Raw genomic sequence first — 23721 nt, 5'->3', positions numbered from 1 at the left:
AGACAGACAAACGAAAATGATCTGCGGTTTAGCAAAAGGTAAGCTGCCCCTTTTTCCCTAGGCTTACTCCAAACAAATTATTTTTGCTGGGTCCATAGCGCTGCAAAAGGAGACACAACCTTCACTGCAGTTAATTATAAAGTAAGAGAATCAGCATATGTGATGCAAAGGAAAAGGTCTACGAGCTTCATTCCTCCACTTACCTTGACCTGTGGAGAAATTACTAAAACAATTGATTGCCTTTTTCATTCTGTCCTCATGCCGATTCCCATACTCTCTACTACCGCAAAGGTGCGTATGTGTGGGAGTCTCAGGTTATTTTCCTTAAACTGACTGCCTACTCACTGAAATCCCTTTGTGTTCAGTGTAGCACATATTAATAAAAATTGTGCTTATCCAGCTTAGTACAGTGGGCTAAGATCTCAACTTACAGACACTGTCTGAGTAAAAAACTCCTTGAAGAAGTGCATAGGATCCTTATGAGAATATTAAGAATGATGTTATTGACATAAACACAAATATGACTTTGATGAAGAATCCAGGAGGAATATTAAATAAGACAAAGGCCTAGCAAACACAGATTTAATAACTTTTGATGCTATATATGTACCTACTTTTTTATTCAAGATTGAGTCTTTCCCTGTCTGGTCTCGATCTGGCTACAACTAAGTGACATAATGACAAAAAAAAAAAAAAAAAAAAAAAGAATTAGAAAAAGACAGTTATGAAAAGTTAGAAGAGATAGAGCCCAGGTGTCTAACCTTGACTTGTGTTAGTATGAACCCAACCTCCTAATCTCTGATCTTCCCATTGGCTTTTTCAGGCTACATCTTATTTTTGCAGATCACGTTATTTGCATATTTCTGCCACCAATATCTACCTGTCTAATGTAACTTTCTATTTTGTTAGGGGGAAATATAACCCTAACACCTCCAACTCCACTGTCATTCATCTTAAATCAGAGAAAGGGGCTAAGAAAAGCACATAATTTCTAAAAAGAAATGTCCCTAACAGTCATTATTTTCCAAAAGAAAAGATAGTAGAATCCAGAGCCTCCATCCCCAAGCCTCAGTGTAAGCTCTTTAAATAGTTGGTTCTGTTCCACCCTGGTACTTTTAGGGGCATACTAAACACATTTATAAGAGTTGACCCCTGATACATACTCACTGGAGTCACCCCTGTTTATCATCCTGAGAATCTTTTCTGGTCCTCTGACCCCTCCTCATCTCAGATCCTACCAACTTCAGACCATTAAATGGTTTTTAGACAGATAGCATGATTACTTTTGCAAATTGCTCAGGTGATTGCTGCTACAGTGTGGAGAGGGGACGAGAGTCAAGTAGACAGAAGAAGAAAGTCCAGGGAGAGTTCTTACAATGTCCCAGGCAGGAGATCAAAGCCTGTATTTGCACAGGTAAGCAGGGATGAAGCAGATGGATACATAAACTATTCAGAAAGCCAATTCCTAAGAGATCAAGAAAGAAGAAAAAAATGTGATAATGCAGAAAAAAACTCTTAATTCCCTGAATTCTGTAAGTTGTGTTGGTATCACTTTGTTAAATGAAACTCAGCCCACATTACTGATATTGTAAATGGAGTAATAGCATTCATATAATCAACATCCCATTTTTATGGCTGTATTATGTTTGAATTTAACAGAGACTATAAATAATGACTACCAGGCACAGGAATTCAGAATGTTTCATTCTGTGCCATGTGGAGAACTTTAACATCACTTCAAAATAATTGTCACATGTAAAGATGCTTCATTATATTAGAGCTCGTGCCTCCTAAAATGTTTTACAGACTAAAAATGGTTCCTCCTATAAGTTGTCGCATATCTGAATAAATTACAGAGTTTTTTTATTCAAAAAATACTTTAACACAGTTTAGAGATACATAAATCATGTCATCCCCTTTCCATTGGGGGAGCCAGGCAAGACGGCTCTCACTAGCCAGAATGGAACAGGGTTGGGGGAGAAGTTGGGTGTGAGTTTTCAGAAACTGGCCACGTGGAACAGAAAAGATAAAATATTTAGCTAACAGGAGGATAAGGGCTGAGCATCTAGTGTAAGTTGCATATGCAAATGTGCTGTGAGAGCCAGAAAGCTGGTTTCATGGTACATTATGACAGTGGACAGGAAACGGTAGCAAAGAGTTTACAAGACACCTTCTCATACAGTCTTTCATTTAGTTCCTCAAACTCATCCTAAACAGAGAAGCCAAAAAGAAACAACATTTTTCATTTCATCATGAGGGTTTGGGATTAAGATGAAGGAGAAGATGCCTAAAATAAGACATAATACATGATAGGTATTCAATTATGTGTTTTGACTTCTGTTTTGTAAATGCATGCATATAGATATGCAAAACGAAACCATGAAAACAAATCAGGATCATAGTTTTTTTTTTTTTTTTTTTCATACGAACCATGAAAACAAATCTATGATCAACTGCTAATATCTAACTACCATGAATGTAGGAGTAGTTACCCAGTTCCATATCTTTGATTTCAAAAATAACTCAGGAGTAGTTCTGTGTTTTTATTTGACTAGGCCCCATGTTGGCTTTAGCAGTTTGTGGAGACAAACTCATAGCCCCATGAACATCTTGTGTGCTCCCTGAAGGAACTGTTAAAAATAAAGAGAAGCCCACTGAAGACAATCCAGAATGCCAGTTCCAGTCTCTCTCCTGAAATTAAAGTGTTGTGTGAACCTGGCTGAGATATATTTTTGTTGCTTGATAGCACTTTTTCAATGAAGAAAAAAAAAATCAGCCCATTGGACTCAGTCACCAGAGGGCTTTCTTTCTAGTCAAAAATGATCATTCTCCACATTTTTATGACAATGATTCTTACAAGTTAGTAGGAATATTCTGACCTAAATTCTCAGTGTTCGATTATTCCCCAAAACATTAGATATGTGTTTAGTCTCTCAAAACCTCGTGAAGGAAATGAACAAAGAGGGGAAGGCTGGAGTAATTCCACAGGCATCAAATTTGATGGATGAGAAAAATAGACGTAACTTTGTGAAGGAGGGTAAAGATATGATAAAATCTGAGATAAAATTATTTTCAAATTACATAGAATCTTTCAGAATTGCTAGTTTGGAAAAAAAGTCAGAATTTATGCAAAAAATATAATCATGCGTGGTGGATCTGTATGGGTGTATACGTTTGTGGAGTTTGTCCAGCCCACTCTTGCGCCATGCCTGTAGGATGCATCTGTCCAAATCTCATTTGTTCTTTTTTTCATTTCTCATAAAGCAAAATACCATGACATTATTCTACTTATATTTTGAGCTTTTATGCAAATAGACTTCTAGCCCAGCATGTGTACAAAAGCAGCAGGATAGAACAATGGCCCGTTTCCAATACCACTCCCATGCCTTCATATCTCCTTCTCAAGTGGATCAACTCCTTTGGAATCTAAGCTCTACAAGCCATGTGACCGTGGAAAAGCTACATAAACTTTTGAGCGTTCATTAGCAAAAAATTCTCTGAAGTAAGAATAATAGCAGAATAATATGTTATGGATTTTTATGGATTAAATTATGGGCACAAAATAAGTGACCAACATATGCTATGCATATATCTATAAGACAATCCTTAAGGCAGGGAGCAGCACATCAAAGAAGTAAAATACCTGAGCAAAGCTTATAGTAATTACAAGCGGCAGAACTGAGACAAGAAAGGGCCCACACTTTCAGACTCCCAGTTATACACTGTTTCTGTATAGTTTACACGGTTCCTCTGAAACCCCTACCATAAGGTAAAGTTCAAAATGTCATGAAGTCATAATGTTCAGAGTTAAGAGTTTTCTTGAAGTTGGGTCCTGTTGTTCTGCAGAGTGGGCTTAACATTTAGGAAACATCATGGAAGACTAAAAGTGACCCATTTCACAAAGAACAAGAAAATTTTCCATGTGTAAATGTTCTTCTCTCAATCTCCTGTGTGGGATCATCTTTCTGCATCAAGGAAAAGATGAACAGATGAATTCTGGCCCCCACCCCAAACGTTACACATTATTTCCCAGTCAGTACCCCATCATCACACTTCCCGTCTGATCTTGGCTTTCCAAGTTCACAGCCCAGGTCTCTAAATCTTCATTTGCATTAATATGCATCCCAGCCTCTTTCTAATCTCTAATCTTCCCATCGGGTTTTTTAGGCTGCATCTTATTTTTGCAGATCACGTTCTTTGCGTATTTGCCACCAATATCTACCTCTCTAATATTAGTTTCTATTTGTTTAGGGGGAAAATAACCCTACCCCCTCCGACCACACTGTCAGTCATCTTCAATCAGAGAAAGGGACTGAGAAAAGCACACAATTACTGAAAAGAAATGTCCTTAACGGTCATGATTTCTCAACGTGCCTACGGCTCTAACATACAAAGGCAGCATTCTTTGATTACTATCATCAAAAGCCCATTACTCCCAAGAGGACGGGACACATTTTGAATGATGTTATTAAGGTGTTTTTGTGGCAGAAGTTGCTAAATAGCGAGCACTTTACACCCATCTAGTCATGCAGAGAACATTGAAATATTTAAAATATGGGGCAATCAGGCACTGAACCTAATATTTACTCTCTGAATCACTTAGCTATATTTTATCAGCTCCCCTGGTCTTCTGATTTTTCATCAACAGAAGATATATCATGAAACCCTCCAGTGCGGGGGAAGGTCATAACAATACCTTCCAGTGACTTTCATGGTGATGACATTAAAATCTGAACATACATTCATTTTCTGAGATATGCTGTTCCCTTTTGAAAGGAGGACAGACCAAGAGTTCATCCCGAAGAAAATCAGAATAATCTTTTTCCACTGCTCTTAAATCAAGCAGAACTTGTCACTGCCTTCTGTGTTCGCTTTGCATAATACTATTTTCTTTCCCGTTTGCACATTTCCCCTCCTCACTCTATCCCGCTCTATTCATATATTGATCAGGCAGGATAAGTCAGTTCAACATATATCTTCAAAAATCATGACGGTGTTCATTTCTTGAGAACCTTGGGGTTTATATCCAGCGATAGGTAATTCACCTCAGAGGGAAAGCATCACTGAGCTTATCATGTAAAGGTCATAGGTAGAGGTGAAGCCTAATGAGACAGCAGGAGTTCCGTGGAAAAAGGACAGGTACAGGGAGGCTAAGTTAGGTTTCAACTCTGCCGCTTTGCATCTGTGGGATGCTGGCGAAGCATTTAATCCATCAGAGCCTTTATTTGTTTTTGTGGAAGTTTAGGGCTACAGAAAATGAAAGCTAAAACTTTACAATGAATGCAAAACACCTCAGCTACTGTTATTATTATTATGGCACAAGTTTGGATATTAAGCTTATTTTCCATTAAATAATACATTTGTTAGGAGTAAGTATTATAACATTCATTCTCGGATTGTTTGACTATAGACACGGGTTAATACCTGTAACTTATAGAGACTGTGTTTGAAATTTGATTTCTATCTCCCTGCTAAACTTTTCTAAGCAAGACAGCACTGATTTTTAATTTGCTTATTTGTAAAAAATGGTATAATACCTTCTTTACAGTTATGAAATTGAACTCGTGTTAACATGAATAGGAAGTGGCTGGACATGGAAGAAAAAAATTTAAATAAAATATTTTTCTCCTAAACTGCACTGGCTTTAAAAATAATATCCCTTCCGAATGTAGGCAAGAAAAAAATTTTTTTTAAAAAGAGAAAAAGATAATATCCTTATGAAAATAGAAATACCTAAAATATATTCAATTTTTAAAATAAGAAATGAAAGTAACCATCATTCTCAGCAAACTGACACAAGAGCAGAAAATCAAACACCGCATGTTCTCACTCATAGGCAGGTGTTGAACAATGAGAACACATGGACGCAGGGAGGGGAGCATCACACTCTGGGGTCTGTTGGGGGGAAATAGGGGAGGGACACCAGGGGGTGGGGAGTTGGGGAGAAACAGCATGGGGAGAAATGCCAGATATAGGTGATGGGGAGGAAGGCAGCAAATCACACTGCCACGTGTGTATCGATGCAACAATTTTGCATGTTCTTCGCATGTACCCCAAAATCTAAAATGCAATAAAATAAATTAAAAAAAGAAAGTAAAAATAGTTTACAATATAAATGGTTTTTGTCTTTGAGTAGAAACAATACAGAACATTCAGTATCAACACAGCATAATCAAATTCCGCATAAGGCTATGATATTTGTGCATCACTGGATTGTTAAAAATCGTTTTGGCTTTTGAGCTCTATAGCTGACAATTACTACAGATCGATTCACAAAGAATTGTGTCATTTTCTATTTCTTAAATTGTGAACTAAAAACATATGTTATTATTTTGCATCCTGCAGGGAAGTGGGACAAGAAATGTAATATATTTGATTGGATCAAATAGAAAGACACTTTAATTTGAACTTGGAAAATGTCTGTCTAACCTCTAGGTCAAAAACATGATACCATTACTATGTAGTAGAAATTGTTCCCACGGCTACTTAAAAAATACATATAGTTCTTTAAAATACGAATTCTATAACATATATAATATTACATATAACATATATAAAAGATATTATATGAGTAAATATATCAGTGCAGATGCTGCTAATAAAGTGATAAGTCCCTTTGTCACAGGAATACAATGCCTTTGATAACTTAATGTGACAATAATATAAGTGTAATCACATAAAAACTCCACAAATGTGCCTTGGTCTTAAGCTGGTTGTTCAAGCTAATTTACTATCCTTTCTTTTGTTGCTTACAAAACTTCACCTACCCTGGCTTTTCAACTACCCCCACCCAATCCTAGCATGCACAACCTCAGAGCTTCAGCCTCGCTATTTCTGTTCTCCCATGTATATCCATGTTTTCTTCCTTTATTTTATTCAGATGGATGCTGAAATAGCTCATCCTAAGATTTGCTTTGCTCTCTGGTCAGTATTAAATAGCATTTCAGTTACTTCGCATCACTTTCCCTGCTTGCTTTCTTTTATTATCTTCCTTCCTTCCTTCCTTCCTTCCATCCTTCCTTCCTTCCTTCCTTCCTTCCTTCCCTTTCCTTCCCTTTTGTTCCCCTTCCCTCCCCTCCCCTCCCCTCCCCTTCCCTTTCCCTTCCCCTTCCCCTTTCCCTTTCCCTACCCTTACCCTTCCACCCTTTCTCTTTCCCTCCCTTTCTCTATCCCTTCCTTCCTTTCCTCCCTCCTTTCTTTTAATTTTGGTAGTACTTAACTATATTTGTCACTGGACTACACATATATAATTTTAATTGTCTTATTCCTCCACCTGTTCCAAAGGACAGACACCCTGTTTGGTTTACTGCTGAATCCCCAGCCCTAGTAGTTAGTTCATAGTAAATATTCACTAAATCATTGTTGAATAAATATTATTTTGGAAAAAAATGAAAAAGCATATCATTAGTAGGCCACTCCTGTTAAAGAACTCCAAATTTAGAAAGCAAACTTTTTATATACTTTGGAAAATAAATCCAGGGACTAGCACAGTCCAAAACATAATAAAGAGAAGTTCGATGAAATTATCACGATCAGATATAAGAAGGCAAGAAGCTCAAGGGGTTGTACTCAGAGGAGATAAACCATGCTTCCGTCTTCCACCTTGCTCACGTAAAGTAGCTTTCTACAGTGGTTTCTGCCAAGTGGACAAATTAGTGAGAGTAGAACTCTGGGAAGTTCACTTGAATACTACTGCCTCATGATGGGGATGAGAGTAGGATATTCCTGATACCCAGAGGGAAAACTGAGAGGACCACTAGCCACATGTGTCCTGGGCATACCAGCTCAGTAGGATGGCTTAGCACATCATTCAGAAGTTAAGCAGTACTTTTATGAAACAGAATAGTTATGAAAAGAACAGAAATGAAAAATAAGGATATTTAATTGCTGAAGAATTCCTATCTTCAGGCTATCCAGAGAATATTACATCTAGTTTATAAATTATCAACTGAAGTTATCAGAAATTAAAAATGTTTGCCAAATGAAGATTTTAAACTTTCAGCAGGTTAAGCAAAATAGATATGTCTGAAGAGTGAGTTAATTAGAAGATGTATCAAAGAAATTTGTTATCTAAAATGTAGTACAAACAGAAATGTGATGTGTTTGAATGTAAATTTAGAAAGAATAAATTCTAGATAATTATCTGGATGTAACAGAGGACAAATAAGATTGATATAGTATAATGTTTGCATTCTTAAAATTTAGTGTCTAGTTGAAAAAAAAGCACTAAAATGTTTTGGAAGAACTTAAGGTCTTCAAGCCAGAAAAATCATAGTGATAAATGTTAGGATCTTCTAAAACACTGAGGACATTCTTAACATACCTGCAAGACTTGGGAAAAAAAAAAAAAAAAAAAAAAAAACAAGACAAAAAGGTCTTATCATCATGGGGCTCAGTCTATTAAACACATCATGAAGATATTCTGTTTTGTTGGAAAATCCCACTATTTCTGTCACATGAATCTATGACATGTGTCTAACATGTCTCTCAATGGCATGGAAAAGAGACGTGGATAAACACTGAATGAAGTTTGAGGAACGCTGACCCATTGTGGGATAAACTGAATGGGAGAGGCACCGCGGAAGACGATGCTGAAAAATACCTTCTCGTAGCGAAAATCCTTAAACTCAGAGGAACCTAAGCACGACTCACCAGGAGAATAATTATTCTCTTCCCATATCTTCCATCAAGTTACAGACATAATTCAGTGATGGTATTTGTCTCTTTATGTGCTGTCCTAATAATAATTCCCCAAGGGAAATTTAACCTGCTGTGTCTGATCGCCTTAACTAACTCTAGTGTCTGTTCTCTGAGGACTTTAATGCCCACAAAGCTGACAGATCCTTTCTAATCAGTGAGCTGGGGCTGCTATTTGTCCTAGAAATCACAAAAAAAAGACAACTTCAAAAGATTCAAGCGCAAGTAGAAAATTAGGTCTTAAAATATTTGAATGGTGCCTGAGCCAGAGTCAATGGACCATTCCCTCCCTTGCTTTATATTTTGTGCAGCTCCTGCTCATTAAATATCACTGAATACACCCAACAGCTCTTTAAGAGATCAAATGTCCGAATGGGAAAGATCATTAAAAAGTGATCTGTGTCTCTGAAACCAGGAAATTATTCTGCTAAATAGAGAGAAACTGCATGGGGTGAGAAGCCTACATCTTCATTTATTTTGTAATTTGGGCTAAGATCTTTTAAAATATAAAATGGTGTGCTAAAAAAATAATTTGCAGACCTTATAACCGCCAAATTACCCTTCAAACACAGCTCAGTCTTTCTTTCTGTAGAATGTGATATTGAGGCAAGAACTGTGAGAGAAGCCGGATCTGTAAGATAAGAAACCTTTCATTTCTTGGAAACTTTCAGGTAGTTGAATAAATGAAATCCTCAGAAGTGTTGGTTTCCAACTATGTAGTAATTTTTACTCTAAGTTGTCATAGATCATTAAGTTCCATCTTCTGAGAGGCCTGGAGACCGCTAAAGGATGAGGTCTGCACTCAGAGAAGCAAATGTCATTTTTATAGGATAGTGATTGTTCCTCTAAATGGAATTGAAAATAGATTGGGAATCTAACACTCAGTCGACCATATCTGGTGACAACATATAAGGCATGGAGAACTTTCGGAAGCCTTACGATATTGGAACCACTCAATCTTGTGTGTAATCATATTTAGTAGGAGGCCTAGTTTTTTGAATCATAGAGTTTATTTTATTATTTTTATTTTTTGAGACAGAGTTTCGCTTTTGTTGCCCACGCTGGAGTGCAATGGAGTGACCTCAGCTCACTGCAACCTCTGCCTCCCAGGTTCAAGCAATTCTCCTGCCTCAGCCTCCCGAGTAGCTGGGATTACAGATGTCCACCACCACACCCAGTAAGTTTTTATATTTTTAGTAAAGATGAGGTTTCAGTACGTTGGCCAGGCTGGTCTCGAACTCCTGACCTCCTATGATCCACCTGCCATGGCCTCCCAATGGCTGGGATTACAGGAGTGAGCCACCACGCCTGGACTGAGTCATAGAGTTTAATTAGTCTTCTTTTGGCTGTTCTTTACTGCCTCCGTGATCTTGGATGAAGTCAGCAAACTATCTTTGCCTCCGTTTGTTATGACAGGTTTTTTTTTTTTTTTTAACATAACATATAAAAATACTTACCATGATGAATGAAACACAAAAGTTACTATAAGATTGCTAATATTATGGGGATGGGATGGGAGAAGAAGCAGCATTTTTAATGATGGTACTTCTCAGAAGTGCCATCTTATGGGTGGACTCTGAAGGAATAGTCTCCAATAACAACCCGATCGTATAACTGTCACTAAGTGAAGTAACTGTCACTTTCTTCATGGTTATTCTTAATCGGATCTCCTTATATGTTTCTCGGCTGATCTCACAATATTTCATATGTAACATTCTCTTTTTCAGTTTGTCTTCCTTGTCTCTAAAAATGTCCTCCATTTTCTAACCAAATTATGATTTCTCAAACTGATCTATGAGCTAAGCTACATATGTTCTCTCTTTTCTGCTTTTGTGAAAGTGCTACTCAAATGATTTCTTCTCATGAAGTCATATGCTGCATTGCTCAATAAAAGGTTTTTCTGGTTACTCACTGCTGTTTATGGAACATCAGGTACGTGTAATGTTAGTAGACCACTTAAGAATCTCAAATGGATTACCATCTTTTAAAATGCAGAGGCTACATCTATCAGTTGTGAACCTTGGAGTAGCATATTTAATAAGGGATGGAAAGTTTATCTACTATTTACTGCAAAATAAGGCTGACAGCTGGTCTCTAGACTTTAAATTCTGGCTTGTCAATGACTTTTTCTTAGGAAAAGCAAGAAAGTTTTCTCAGCATCAAAATATCAACTTTTTATTTCATTTTATCTTGTCCTTCATTTTTCTTTTGTTCTTTCATAAGCATCCATGTATCAGGTCGGCTTAGAACCATGCTAATAGTTGCAGAAACGTTGGTAGGACAGAAAAACATAATCCTCATCTTTGAGAAGCAAGAAGCCAGCTGGAGAAGACATGAGAACAGCCAATTACACCAGAGTGTGGCAAGTGCTCCCTCAGAGATGTATAAAGCCAGGAGGAGCTCCAGTGTGGAACAAAACAGTATGAATACATAGGAAGTATCTACGACAGATAGCTAGATGAATGGATGAATAGGTAAGAAAGGAGACACAGATGGACAGAGGTGTTTTATTTTTATATTTTGTATCTGATATTCTTTATTCCTCCCTTCAGATGTGGGCTTCCATCTGGAATCAGTTTTCTTCATTCATCGTGAAGAAATATTTTCTTCATGAAAATATTTGTATAATATAATTTGTATAGTACAGATCTGTGGGAGATGAAATACCTTCAATTTTGTCTGAGGCAAATGCAATTATTTCACCTTCATTTTTTTAAATAACCAAATTTGTAAAGGACAGTTTTTATTTAATACATTAAAATAAATCCATTTTAATGAATATTTTTAATAAATTTGAGTAAATATGTGCATCATGTAACCAAGACCAAAATCATGTTCTAGACCATTTCTCTCAACCCAGAATGTTTCATTGCACTCCATCCCAGTGGGACTCCTATGTCCCAGACAACCACCGATCTGTTTTCTAGCTATATATTTGAATTATCTTTCTACGGTTCCAAATAAACGAAATTACACAGTATGTGCATTTGTCTCAGATTTATTTATTTTTTTTTTTTTTGCTCGGCATGTTCTTGAGATTTATCAGTGATGTTGTATGTACCAGTAGTTTCTATAATGTTATTGAATTTTAGGTTTTATAATTTTATTTTATTATACTCTGTTGTATGGATATACAATAGTTTGTTTCTCTATTCACTTTTTCCTGAATTTGGGTCTAATTTTTAGCTATTGTGAAAAAAATTGCTATGAACCTTTATGTACAAGTCTTTATGTGAAATATGTTTTCAATTCCTTTCGTAAATACCTAGGAGTATAATTGCTAGATTACATAATAAATAAATGTTACATTTTACTACAAATTACTAAATCATCTTCCAAAGAAATTATACCATATTGCATTCAAGATCACCTACTAGCAATATTGCTACAAATTTTCTTCAATGTTTTATATTATAATATAAATATAATTTTAGCAGTTAAATGGGTATGCAGTGGTATCATATTATGGTCTTAATTCACATATACCTAATGCTAAGAGGTTTTTTTAATGTGCTTATTGGTCTTTTATACCTTTTTCTATGAAGTATTCTAACTTTTGGCTCTTTTTCTTCAATTCTTAATTTTCTAACTTATGGAGCATAAATTAACTTTATTTTTGGAATATAATTCTGTAAGATTTAACAGAAGATTATATTCATGTATAAGGCCAGGCACAGTAGCTCACACCTGTTGGTTGTAGATTCCATGAGCCCAGGGGTTCAGGACCAGCCTGAGCAACATGGTGAAATCCCATCTCTGCAAACGTTACACACACACACACACACACACACACTGGGCATAGTGGCACACACATAGGTCCCAGCTACGTGGGATGCTGAGGCAGGAACACTGATTGAGTCTGGGAGGTCAAGGCTGCTATATAAAACAGAATGGTTCACAACATAAAATATTCCTTCATACAATTCCTATGTAATCACACCCTCCTGCCGGCCCTAACCACAGGTGACTACCAATCTCCATCTCTATTGCATTTTTTCCAGAATTAAATATGTAATCCAGAATTAAAAGGTAATCAAACTAGCTTGATCTAACATTTTGAGTCTATTTCTTTCACTAAAGCTAATGTCTGAGTTTATCCAAGTTGCTTTGTGTGTCAATAGTTCATTCTTTTTCACTACTGGGGAATATTCCATTGTAAAGATGTACCACTGTTTGCTTATTTGCTCCTTGAAGGACAATAGTGAAGGAAGATTTTGGTGAATATGAATAGAGCTGCTATAAATACTTGTATATAGGTTTTTGTGTAAACAAAATGTTTTTGTTTTCTAGGGTAAACATCATATAATTTGGGAGGTTTTTTTTCTTATTATTTTTAAAGTGTAAGAATTATTTGTATACTCTGGACACAAGTATTTATTCGGATGTGGTAGGCTAAATAACACTCCCTTTGGCCAAGGGTATCCACAATTGAATTCCTGGAACCTGTGAATGTTACCTTACATGGCAAAAGGACTTTGCAGGTATAATGAAGAATTTTAATATGGGGAGATTATCCTAGATTATTGGGGTTGCCTAAATGTAATCAGAGGGGTCTTTATAAGAGAGGTAGGATCAAAAGAGGAAGTAGGATACAAGACAATGGCAGCAAGAAGTTGGAGGACACAAGAATGTGGACACAAGCCAAGGAATGCAGGCTGCCTTCTGAAGCTAGAAAAGCCAGCAAAGGCTGGGTTCAGTGGTCCATGCCTGTAATCCCAGAACTTTGGGAGGCTGAGGTGGGTGGATCATTTTAGATCAGGAGTTCCAGACCAGCCTGGTCAACATGGTGAAACCACACCTCTACTAAAAATACAAAAAATAACCGGGCTTACTGGTGGGCACCTGTAGTCCCAGCTCCTTGGGAGGTCGAGGCAGAATACCTTTAACCCGGGAGGTGGAGTTTACAGTGAGCTGAGATTGTGCCGGTGCACTCCAGTCTGAGAGACAGAGCAAGACTGTCTCAAAAAGAAAGAAAGAGAGAAAGAAAGAAAGAAAGAAAGAAAGAAAGAAAGAAAGAAAGAAAGAAAGAAAGAAAGAAAGAAAGAAAGAAAGAAAGAAAGAAAGAAAGAAAGAAAGAAAGAAAGAAAGAAAGAGAAAGAAAGAAAGAAAGAAAAAGGCAGGGGAAAGAATAGCCTGCTAGTGTTCATACAAAAATAAAAACAAAAATAAATAAATCCTGCTGCCACCTAGACTGTAGTTTCAGTGAAACAGATTTCAGAAGTCAGACCTCCAAAACATGTTATAGATTAAGCTTGTGCTATTTTAAGTCATCAAGGTTGTGTTCATGTCTTATAAACTTGGTAGGAGACTAGTGAACAGAACATGCAATTTGCAAATATTTTCAACCAATGTCTTGTATTTTCATTTTCTCAGAAGTGCTTTTCAAAGAACAAAAGAATTTCATTTGTATCAAGTTCAATTCACAATTTTTACGGTTCATGTTTTTTAGTTTGAACTAATAAATATTTGTTTAATTCACAGTCAAAAATTGCTTCTATGGCTTCTAGTTGTATAATTTTAGTTTTCACCTTTAGGTATATAATTTGTTTTTTTGTTTGTTTGTTTGTTTGTTTTTTGTCCTTATATCATGGGAGACAAGGGTTAAAGTTTTGAGATATCTCCATATGCTTAAAGAAATATCATTTCCCCTTAAATCTGGTACCTCTGTCCAAAGTCAATTAACTATATATGCTGGAATCTATTTTTTGACTTTCTTTTCTGTGGATTGACCAACACATCTCAATCTTATAACTTTATACAAAGTCTAATATCAGATAGTGTGTGTCCCCTAACTTTGTTTTATATTTTCACAATTGTTTTGGTTATTCTAGGTCTTTTTTTCTTTTTTTGTAGGAATTGTAGCATCAAATTTTCAATTTCTAAAAAAAAAAAAATCTACTGGAACTTCAATGGTGTTTCATTGAATTTGTTTATAAATCAATTTGAAAAAATGAACATAAGAAAATACTAAGTAGTCTACTTCATGAAAGCTGTATGACTCCCCATTTTTATGTATTTTCAATTTATCTCATCAATATTTTTATAATTCCCACTGTAAAAATCTTACATAAATTTTGTTGGTTATATTTTTCAATAGTTCAGGGTTTCTTTAAATTTTCAAAAATATTATGATTTTTAAAATTTGAGTTGTTTATTGCTAATATATAGAAATATATTTGATGTTTTATGTCTTTGTATTATTTAACCTTGCTAAATGCTCTTATTAGCTCTAGTAACTATCATGTAGATTCTGTACTGTTTACTGCCTACACAATTATATTGTCTATTTTTTAAAAGCTTCTTCCTTTTCAAAATGTACGCTTTTATTTTTCTTTCTTTTTCAGGCTCTTTAGTACAATGTCAGATAGCAGTAATGAGAGTGCATATCCTTGAGGATATTATGGAGCAAACATTCTCTGAATATTAAGTACAGTTTAATCTGTACAAATTTATTTATACTCTTTTTCAGGTGGAAAATATTCACTTCTACATCTCTCTAAATATTTTCATTATTAATGTATATTAAATTTTGTCTAATGCTTTCCTGGAACCTCTTTGTATGTACCTATCTTTTTTCTCCTTTATATAATGTATCATTTTGATTTATTTTCATGATAGCCTTTGCCTTTCAGGAAATTAGTCATTTTTATTTAAGTTGCCAAATGTTTTTTCAGACAGTTGTTTATAATACTCCCTTTTATGGTGAAGTATGTTGTTTTCTTTCCTTTCATTCCTGTTGTTGGTAATTTGTATCTTTTCAATTTTGTTCTTAATCAGTATAGATAAATTGTTATAATTAAAACAAAATTTTCTAAAATAAATTCAGGTTTTTGCTTAATTGATTTTTCTGTTGCTTTTTTATTATTTCTGTTGTATCTACTTTTGTTCTTATCTTAATTTTTTTGTTGTTCATTTTAACTTGTTTCTACTTTACTAGCTTAATCAGGTCACCAATTTCAGACAATTCCTCTTTGTTAATATGAGTGTTTCATAATATAAATTTTCCTATATTCCATTAATTTTGATATATTCTGATTTACTTTTTCTTTCAGCTCAGTTATTTTCCAGTTACCTTCATGATTTCATCATTGACGCATGGGTTTGAAGAAATGTGCTGCTTACTTTCCAAGTATTTGAATATTTTAAAGACATCTTTCTGGCCTGTAATCTCAGCACTTTGGGAGGCCAAGGCAGGTGGACACCTGAGGTCTGGAGTTCGAGACCAGGCTTACCAACATGGAGAAACTCCATTTCTACTAAAAATACAAAATTATTTGGGCGTGGTGACATATGCCTGTAATCCCAGCTACTCGGGAGGCTGAGGCAGGAGAATCGCTTGAACCCAGGCGGCATAGTTGTGAGCTGAGATTGAGCTATTGCACTCCAGCCTGGGTAACAAGAATAAAACCCTACCCCTCAAAAAAACAAAATAAACAAACAAAGAGGCATCTTTCTGTTAGCAATTTCTAATTGAAATCTGTTAAGGTCAAGGCACGTATTCTGCGTGATTGCAGACATTTTAACATTCTTAATGTTTTACAAGCCCCCAAATGCCCTATTTTGGCAAATGTTTCTTTTAAACCGGAAAATAGTGTGTATTCCGTTGTTGTTGGATGGAGTATCTTATAAATATCAATTAGGTCCGGTTGCTATATAGTATTATTCAAGTCTTTAAAGGTTCTACTGATTTTTCTGTCAACTTGTTTAACAATTAGTGAGAAAAAACTGTTAAAATGTCTAACTATAGTTATGGGTCTATTTCGTCTTTTATTTTTGTCAGTTTCTGCTTCAATTATCTTAAAACCTATTATTCATGGTCTGAACATTTAAGAATGTTATGCCTTCTTGATAGACTGATTTGTCATCATTAAAAAAATTCCCCTTCATTCTTTGTAATATTAATTATTTTGAAGCTTGCTTTCTTATGCTTAGTAGGTTTTTAGTAAGTTTTCTCATCATTTTTTTTCTGTTAAGCAATTATCTTTGTTCAGCTGTGCATGAAGTTATCTTTTTTTCTCCAGGCACCTTAACGGTTTTCTCTGTAACACAGACTTTTAGAAATTTGATTATAATATGTGATGGTAATCTTATTCTTCATTTAAATACTGCTGAGGTTCATTGACCTTTTTGACTTTTTGTGTTTATACATTTGATCAAATGTGATAAAGGTTCAGCCGTTATTTAAGTGTTCTTTTCTGTCCCACTTTCTCTCCTCTTCTTTTGGGAGTTTAATCACAAGCATATTAATTATCTTGGTGATGTTTTGCAGGTAACCATATTTTTTTTTAAACTTCACATGGGGAGTTTCACTGTAACATTTAATTTTATTTTCTATGGCACCTAATTTTCCATTAAAAACATCCACTGAATTTTTAATTTCTGATAACATTTTTGCATTACTAGAATTTTCATTTAAATATTTTTTCTACCTTCTAACTAGTTCACATTCTATTCACATTTTGCTTTACATCCTTAATCAAGTGAAACACAATTATAATAGCTGTTTTAATGTCCTTGTCTATTATAGTAATTCTAATGTCTCTGGGTTTTTTTGGATCTGTGTGTCAGCTAATTTTTCTCCAGTTATGGGTCATATTTTCTAGAGTCTTTTAGTAGCAAACATATGTTATGGGATGTTAGACATTACAATATTTTGTTTCTGAGTGCTGATATGTGTGTGTGTGTGTGTGTGTGTGTGTGTGTGAGAGAGAGAGAGAGAGAGAAAGAGAGAGAGAGAAAGAGAGAGAGAGAGAGAGAGAATTGTTTTCTTACAAAATAATTTGATATTTTTGAGGTTTGCTTTTAAGCTGTTTTAAGAAAGATCAAATTTCTAGATTATTTATATCCAGGCAAGTATAAACCCACTTCCAGTGCATGGTCCCTCTGGGGTCAGGACTGCCTGCCTCATGCATAAAATGTGATCTCTCCTCCCTGGCTAAAATGAGCACAAATAATTTCTAGTCCGGAGTGAGTGCTGAGATTTCTTTATCTTTCGATTTTCTTCATAATTGTTCTTTCCTCAGAAGTTTCTACTTGTAGTATGTTACTGAACTGATGTATATATTCTTATTCAGCTAAAAACTCAAAGAAACTTAATGCAGTTTCCTGAAACTCTCTTCCCATGTATCTCCATCCTCTCCAGAACACTGCCCTGCACGTTTCAGCTACCTCCATGTTTCAGAGCTCCAATCTCTGTTTCCTCACCTTTGCAAGGTGATATTTTACCATATATGGAATCCTAGGTTCCAAGTTTTGTTTTCCCATTTAGTTTGTTGGAAATGTCATTCCATTGTTAACCAGCCTAAAATGACTTTTATATTTTTTACTATTTTTAATATTTTCCCTTTATATTATTTGTTAGCAGTTGGCAATGATGTGACAAAGCATTTTGTTTTGTTTTACTTTTAGTATTCATTCTACTTGAATATCACAAGTTTTTAAAATTCTGTATATTAATGACTTTCATCAACTTTGAAAATTATTTATCAATTACATTTCAAATATTATCTTCATTCCAACTCTCCCTTTTGTCTTTTGCTGAGATGGGTGTTAAATCATTTAAAAATGGTTTTAAATGTACGGTTTTAATGTGTATATTATTACATGTATGGTAAACAATTTACCCTTTATGCCCAATTACATGTATGTTAAACTGTTTTTAAATGTTCTCATTTTTCTCAAGTGCTATTCTATTTTTTGTAGTCTTTCCATTTTATTCTTTTCAGTTTAATTTATACTACTCTTCATTCAGTTTCACTGTGCATTGTCTGCTCTTTAGTCATTGAACATATGTTTCATTTCTGATGTATTTTTCATGTTTTGCTTTTTTCCCTCTTTTTCATAGCTTTTGTATTTCTGCCAAATTCTTCAACTGCTCATGCAAATCGCTCACATTTCTACTAGACCTTTAAATAGATTTATCATAGGTATTTTAAAGGCTTTATCTAATAATTTCAAACGATGGATCTGCTTATATTGACTGTTTCTCCACTTGAATATAGGTCATATTTTTCTTGCTCTTTTGCATGGTTTGTAATTTTTGACATGTTAGACATTATGTGTAATTCAATAGTGAAGGTTAAAGTATATATATTTATTTCCGTGAAAGAAAACTTTTTAATTCTTTCAGTTTGCTAGCATAAAAATGTGAGTCTAGTTTTAAACATCTTGAGGTCAGATTAGCACTTTTCTTCAGAAGATATGGGATTGGAGCACTAGTAAGTCTTCAGAAAATTGTTATTATTATTCTTGGAAAGCCGGTCATTATCTTTCTGGAATGCGGAAGATTTCTCTCTGATTTTAGCCTTGATGCTTGCTTTTTGAGTCACTGGAGAAATTTTTGCTTGTTTGTTTTGTTTTATTTATGTTTTTAAATTATCCAGTCACATGCCCGGCTTGCTGCTCTCAGATTTCTCTCTACCTCCTTACTGCCCTGCCTTCCAGGCTTTGGAAGTCTTTATAATGCAAGTAAAGGACTCTGCTTCTGGGGACGGTTGCAGACTTTATCAGCTCTTGTGCCTTTTCTTTCCCCAACTTTCATTTTAAGTTCAGGGGCCTCAGCTTTCAGTGTTCTTCTCCATTGCCCTTGGTGAAGGGCCATGCAATAGAGAAATAAATGGGTTCTTTGGTGTAAATCCAAGTTATGGCAAAGGCTCCTTGGGACTTTTATCTCCCCTCTTTTCTCTCTTATTTCTCTCTCATCATAACCTAGGGCTATACCATCATAAACAATGGGAAAGTATTTTGAAACATACAGAATACTATACATGAATATGGAATAAACTCCTGAAATGAACACTTGACGGAAGATAAGGAGAACTTGTTTCTCTGGAGCTTTTGTCTTTGGTAGTCATATGTATTGTAACAAGCTGCTGTCCTCCAAAGTGTCGCCAGGCTCAGCTTTTCTCGAGTCACAGAAAATTTAGCTCACTTCAATCAATATGAAGTGAATAACTTCTGTGTGTCACTAAAACCGCAAAATTGCAATGTTGTAAGTGAGACAGTGAAAGAGATCTGACCTATCCAACTCCTTGCTCTAACCTCCAAGCTGTCCTTGTTCATTCATGGGTGCAGGGTGAACTAAATTGAGAAAAACCTAGTTTACTGTTTATAGTTGAAAACAAAGATGATAACGGGCCTTTCCCAAGGTAAATAACCTTCTTCTTGGGGACTAGACTGCCTTCGTAGAACTAAACATTTAGCTACAAGATTAGAAATTAAGGTTTAGGAGTGGATACAGTGGGAGGCTACAAGATTCTGACCATCTCTAAACTGTTCCTAAGATCGGGGCTTGAGATACTTTGTAGAATCTGTACTTGATGGATCAGCTGGCACCACCAAGGTCAATTAACTGGCTCATCCGATCTTGTGGCTTCCACCCAGGAACTGACTCAGCATAAGAAGACAGCTTCAATTCCCTATGATTTCCTCTCCAACCCAATCAGTCAGTACTCTCAACTCACTAGCTTTCCCCTACTCACTCAATTATCCTTAACAACTATCATTCTTGAATGCTCAGTGAGATGGATTTGAGAAAGAATAAAACTCCAGTCTCCTATGCAGCTGGCTTTGTGTTAATTACACTTTCTCCGTTGAAATTCCCTTGTCCTGATAAATTGGCTCTGTTTAGGCAGTGGGGAAGGTGAACCTACTGGGCAGTTACAGCACTGCCTGTGGTAACTGTCAAGAAACAGAAGAATCTACATAGATACTGACTTGAAGGAGGAGCGACTGCCATATAAAGAAATAACATTATGACAGAACAACCTGGATCCCAAGGGAAGAACACTTTCTCTAGCCTAGGTGAGTCATAGAAATCTATCTGGGGAAATAGCGGCTCTGTTAAACTCCCATAAGATTCAATAGTACATGTAGAAATATAAGAAACAAAAGTGAGAAGGATAGCAGAAGGAAAAGACTGAAAGAGCCTCTGTTTATCCTTAATAAAGTTTTTTTTAAATTTTTTGAATATATATTTATTTAGTGTTCTGTGTTCAATATACACAAAAAAACTCCACCTTCCCAGTTTATACTTCTTTTTTTTTATTGCATTTTAGGTTTTGGGGTACATGTGAAGAACATGCAAGATTGTTGCATAGGTACACACATGGCAATGTGGTTTGCTGCCTTCCTTCCCCTCACCTGTATCTGTCATTTCTCCCCGTGCTATCTCTTCCCACCTCCCCACCCCCCGTCCCTCCCCCTTTTTCCCCCAACGGACCCCAGTGTGTAGTGCTCCCCTCCCTGTGTCCATGTGTTTTCATTGTTCAACACCCACCTATGAGTGAGAACATGTGGTGTTTGATGTTCTGCTCTTGTGTCAGTTTTCTGAGAATGATGGTTTCCAGGTTCATCCATGTCCCTACAAAGGACATGAACTCATCATTTTTGATGGCTGCGTAATATTCCATGGTGTGTATGTACCACATTTTCCCTATCCCGTCTATCATTCATGGGCATTTGGGTTGGTTCCAGGTCTTTGCTATTGTAAACAGTGCTGCAATGAACATTTGTGTGCATGTGTCCTTACAGTAGAATGATTTATAATCCTTTGGATATATACCCAGTAATGGGATTGCTGGGTCAAATGGGATTTCTATTTTTAGGTCATTGAGGAATTGTCACACTGTCTTCCACAATGGTTGAATTAATTTACACGCCCACCAACAGTGTAAAGGTGATCCTATTTCTCCACATCCTCTCCAGCATCTGTTGTCTCCCCTTAATAAAGTTTTAGAGATGACCATCTCAGGCCCTCTGAATTGGTAATAAACTCTTACTTTATGACATATGATGAAGGCCTTGCCTAGACCCTGCTTTACTCAGGTTCTTATGTTGGGTTGATTATCTACCTAGCAGTAATGGTAATTAGCACTATAATTTACTATTATTCCAATGTGCCTCAGTTTATATCTTGTCTCTTCTACTTTCACATAATCTTGATCTCTATATATTGATTCCCCATTTTATATCAGGGAAAGCTGTAGTTCAGAGAAGACCACAAAGCTGATAAGTAGCTTTATGCAGTTTTTTTTTTTTCTGCAGTTTCAGTTACCCACGGTGCAGTAAAATAAAATATTTTGAGATCCAGATGACTGTCCAGAAGAAATAAGCACATGCCTCCTTCACAAAGAAGGACTAAAAACAGCAAATAGATAACCATATGTGGAACTGGGCATCTAAAGGACACTGGAATTCAGAATAAAAGTGATGAAGACCCTCTGAGTCTCAGAAACTCAAGATGGCAGCTTAGAGAGGGAAACAAAGTAGCCACCTAGATTAGCTCAGAGCCAAGAGAGACTCCCCACTGCAGGGAAGCGGTAAGTGTGAGATGTCCAGCAGTCCTCATTTTGACCACAGATGCCTACAATTTGAACTAAAGAAGGCCACTCAGCCCTCACAAGCCCAGAGCCTAGTATAAGGAGATTCCTGAACCCATAAAACTTCATTGTCCCAGAAAATAAATATATGTTGAGTTCCTCCCAAACCTGAGACTAAGCCTGGTGCAGCATGGAACATTTTGAAAGCAGATCCACCATAAGTGTACATCCGTCCCAGGGGCCCAGTAACCCCCACATTTTGACATTCCTGGAGCCTTGTGACATCACCCCACATTCCTCCAGAAGGCTGCAATGATGTGACATCAGCTGGACCAAGTGGTGATCAGCATCCTTGGCCCTACACCCTGGGCAACAGGCAATATAGCACATAATGGAGATTAACCCCAGGACACAGGGGCCCAAAGCATATGCTTCCTAGAACCTGAGAGCCACATGCCTGGTACAACCACTACCAACAGTGACAATGACCCTCCAGTGATGAAGCCACCATGCACTCATACATGCCACTCAAGGACCAGAAAACCACCCCATCCAGGTCCTGCCAAAACCACTTTCAGCACCAATGTTCACTGCCCCTCAGAGGCCTGAAGAACAGCTCACCCAGTATCCCTCTCCTCAGCAAAATTTCCCCAGAGCCTCCACAAACAACTGTACCCTAAGCCACTGAGGAACTCATAGACACTGTTAATATTGATTATAGCCAAATAAATCATGTGCACTACATTACTGTGTCCACCAAGAACAGACAAAGCAACATACCCAACTGATATTAAATGTTTATCTACAAGAAAGTCTTTCTCTATAAAAGTACTTAATAAAATTTTTAAAGAATGACTATTAGACCACATGTGGTGATATTAATGGAGGGACAAAAGAATATGAAAAGAAAGGAAATATGACACCTCCAAAGAAACACAGTGATTCTTCAGTAACAGACACTAAAGAAAAGAAAATGATTAGAATACCCAAAAAGGAATTGACATTAATAATCTTAAAGAATCTCTGCAAGATACACAAGAACACCGATGCACAGAAGAAATAAATAAAGAAAAATTCACAATTGAAATAAAACATTAAGCAAAGACATAGATACCATAAAAAAGAATGCAACAGAAACCTTGGCACTGAATAACTCAATGAATAAAATTTAAAATACAGTTGAGAGCTTCACAGACAAAGAAACCTTAATCAATTAGAAAAGAGAATTTTTGACCTTGAAGAGAGGTCCTTTGATGGATGGTAGAAAGGAAGGAAGGAGATAGAGGAAGAGAGAAAGAGAGAAAGAGAAGAAGAATTAAAAAAGCAAAGAAAGAAAAGGGAAGGAAGAAAGAAAGGAGGAAGAAAGAAAGAGAATGAATAAAAGAAACAAGAATGAAATGTAATGAAGAAACTATGCCATATGGAACACCACTGGTGAACATATGCATTTTGGGAGTTCTTAAAGGAGAAGACATGGAAAAATACATAAAAAACTTATATAATAAAATAGCAGATGCAAACAATTCAAGTCTTGCAAAGTATATAGACATGCAGGTTCTGGAAGCTCAAAGACCTTTGAATAGCTTTAGTCCAAAAATATTCTCACCAAGGTACACTTGCTTAAATTGTCAAAAGTCAAAGACAAAGGAAGAATTCTCAAAACAGCAAGAGAAAAGTGGCAGGTGACATACAAACACATACACAT

This window comes from Saimiri boliviensis, chromosome 5 (genome assembly GCF_048565385.1).
Source record: "Saimiri boliviensis isolate mSaiBol1 chromosome 5, mSaiBol1.pri, whole genome shotgun sequence".
Lineage (NCBI taxonomy): Eukaryota > Metazoa > Chordata > Mammalia > Primates > Cebidae > Saimiri > Saimiri boliviensis.
This window is presented reverse-complemented; position numbering follows the sequence as displayed.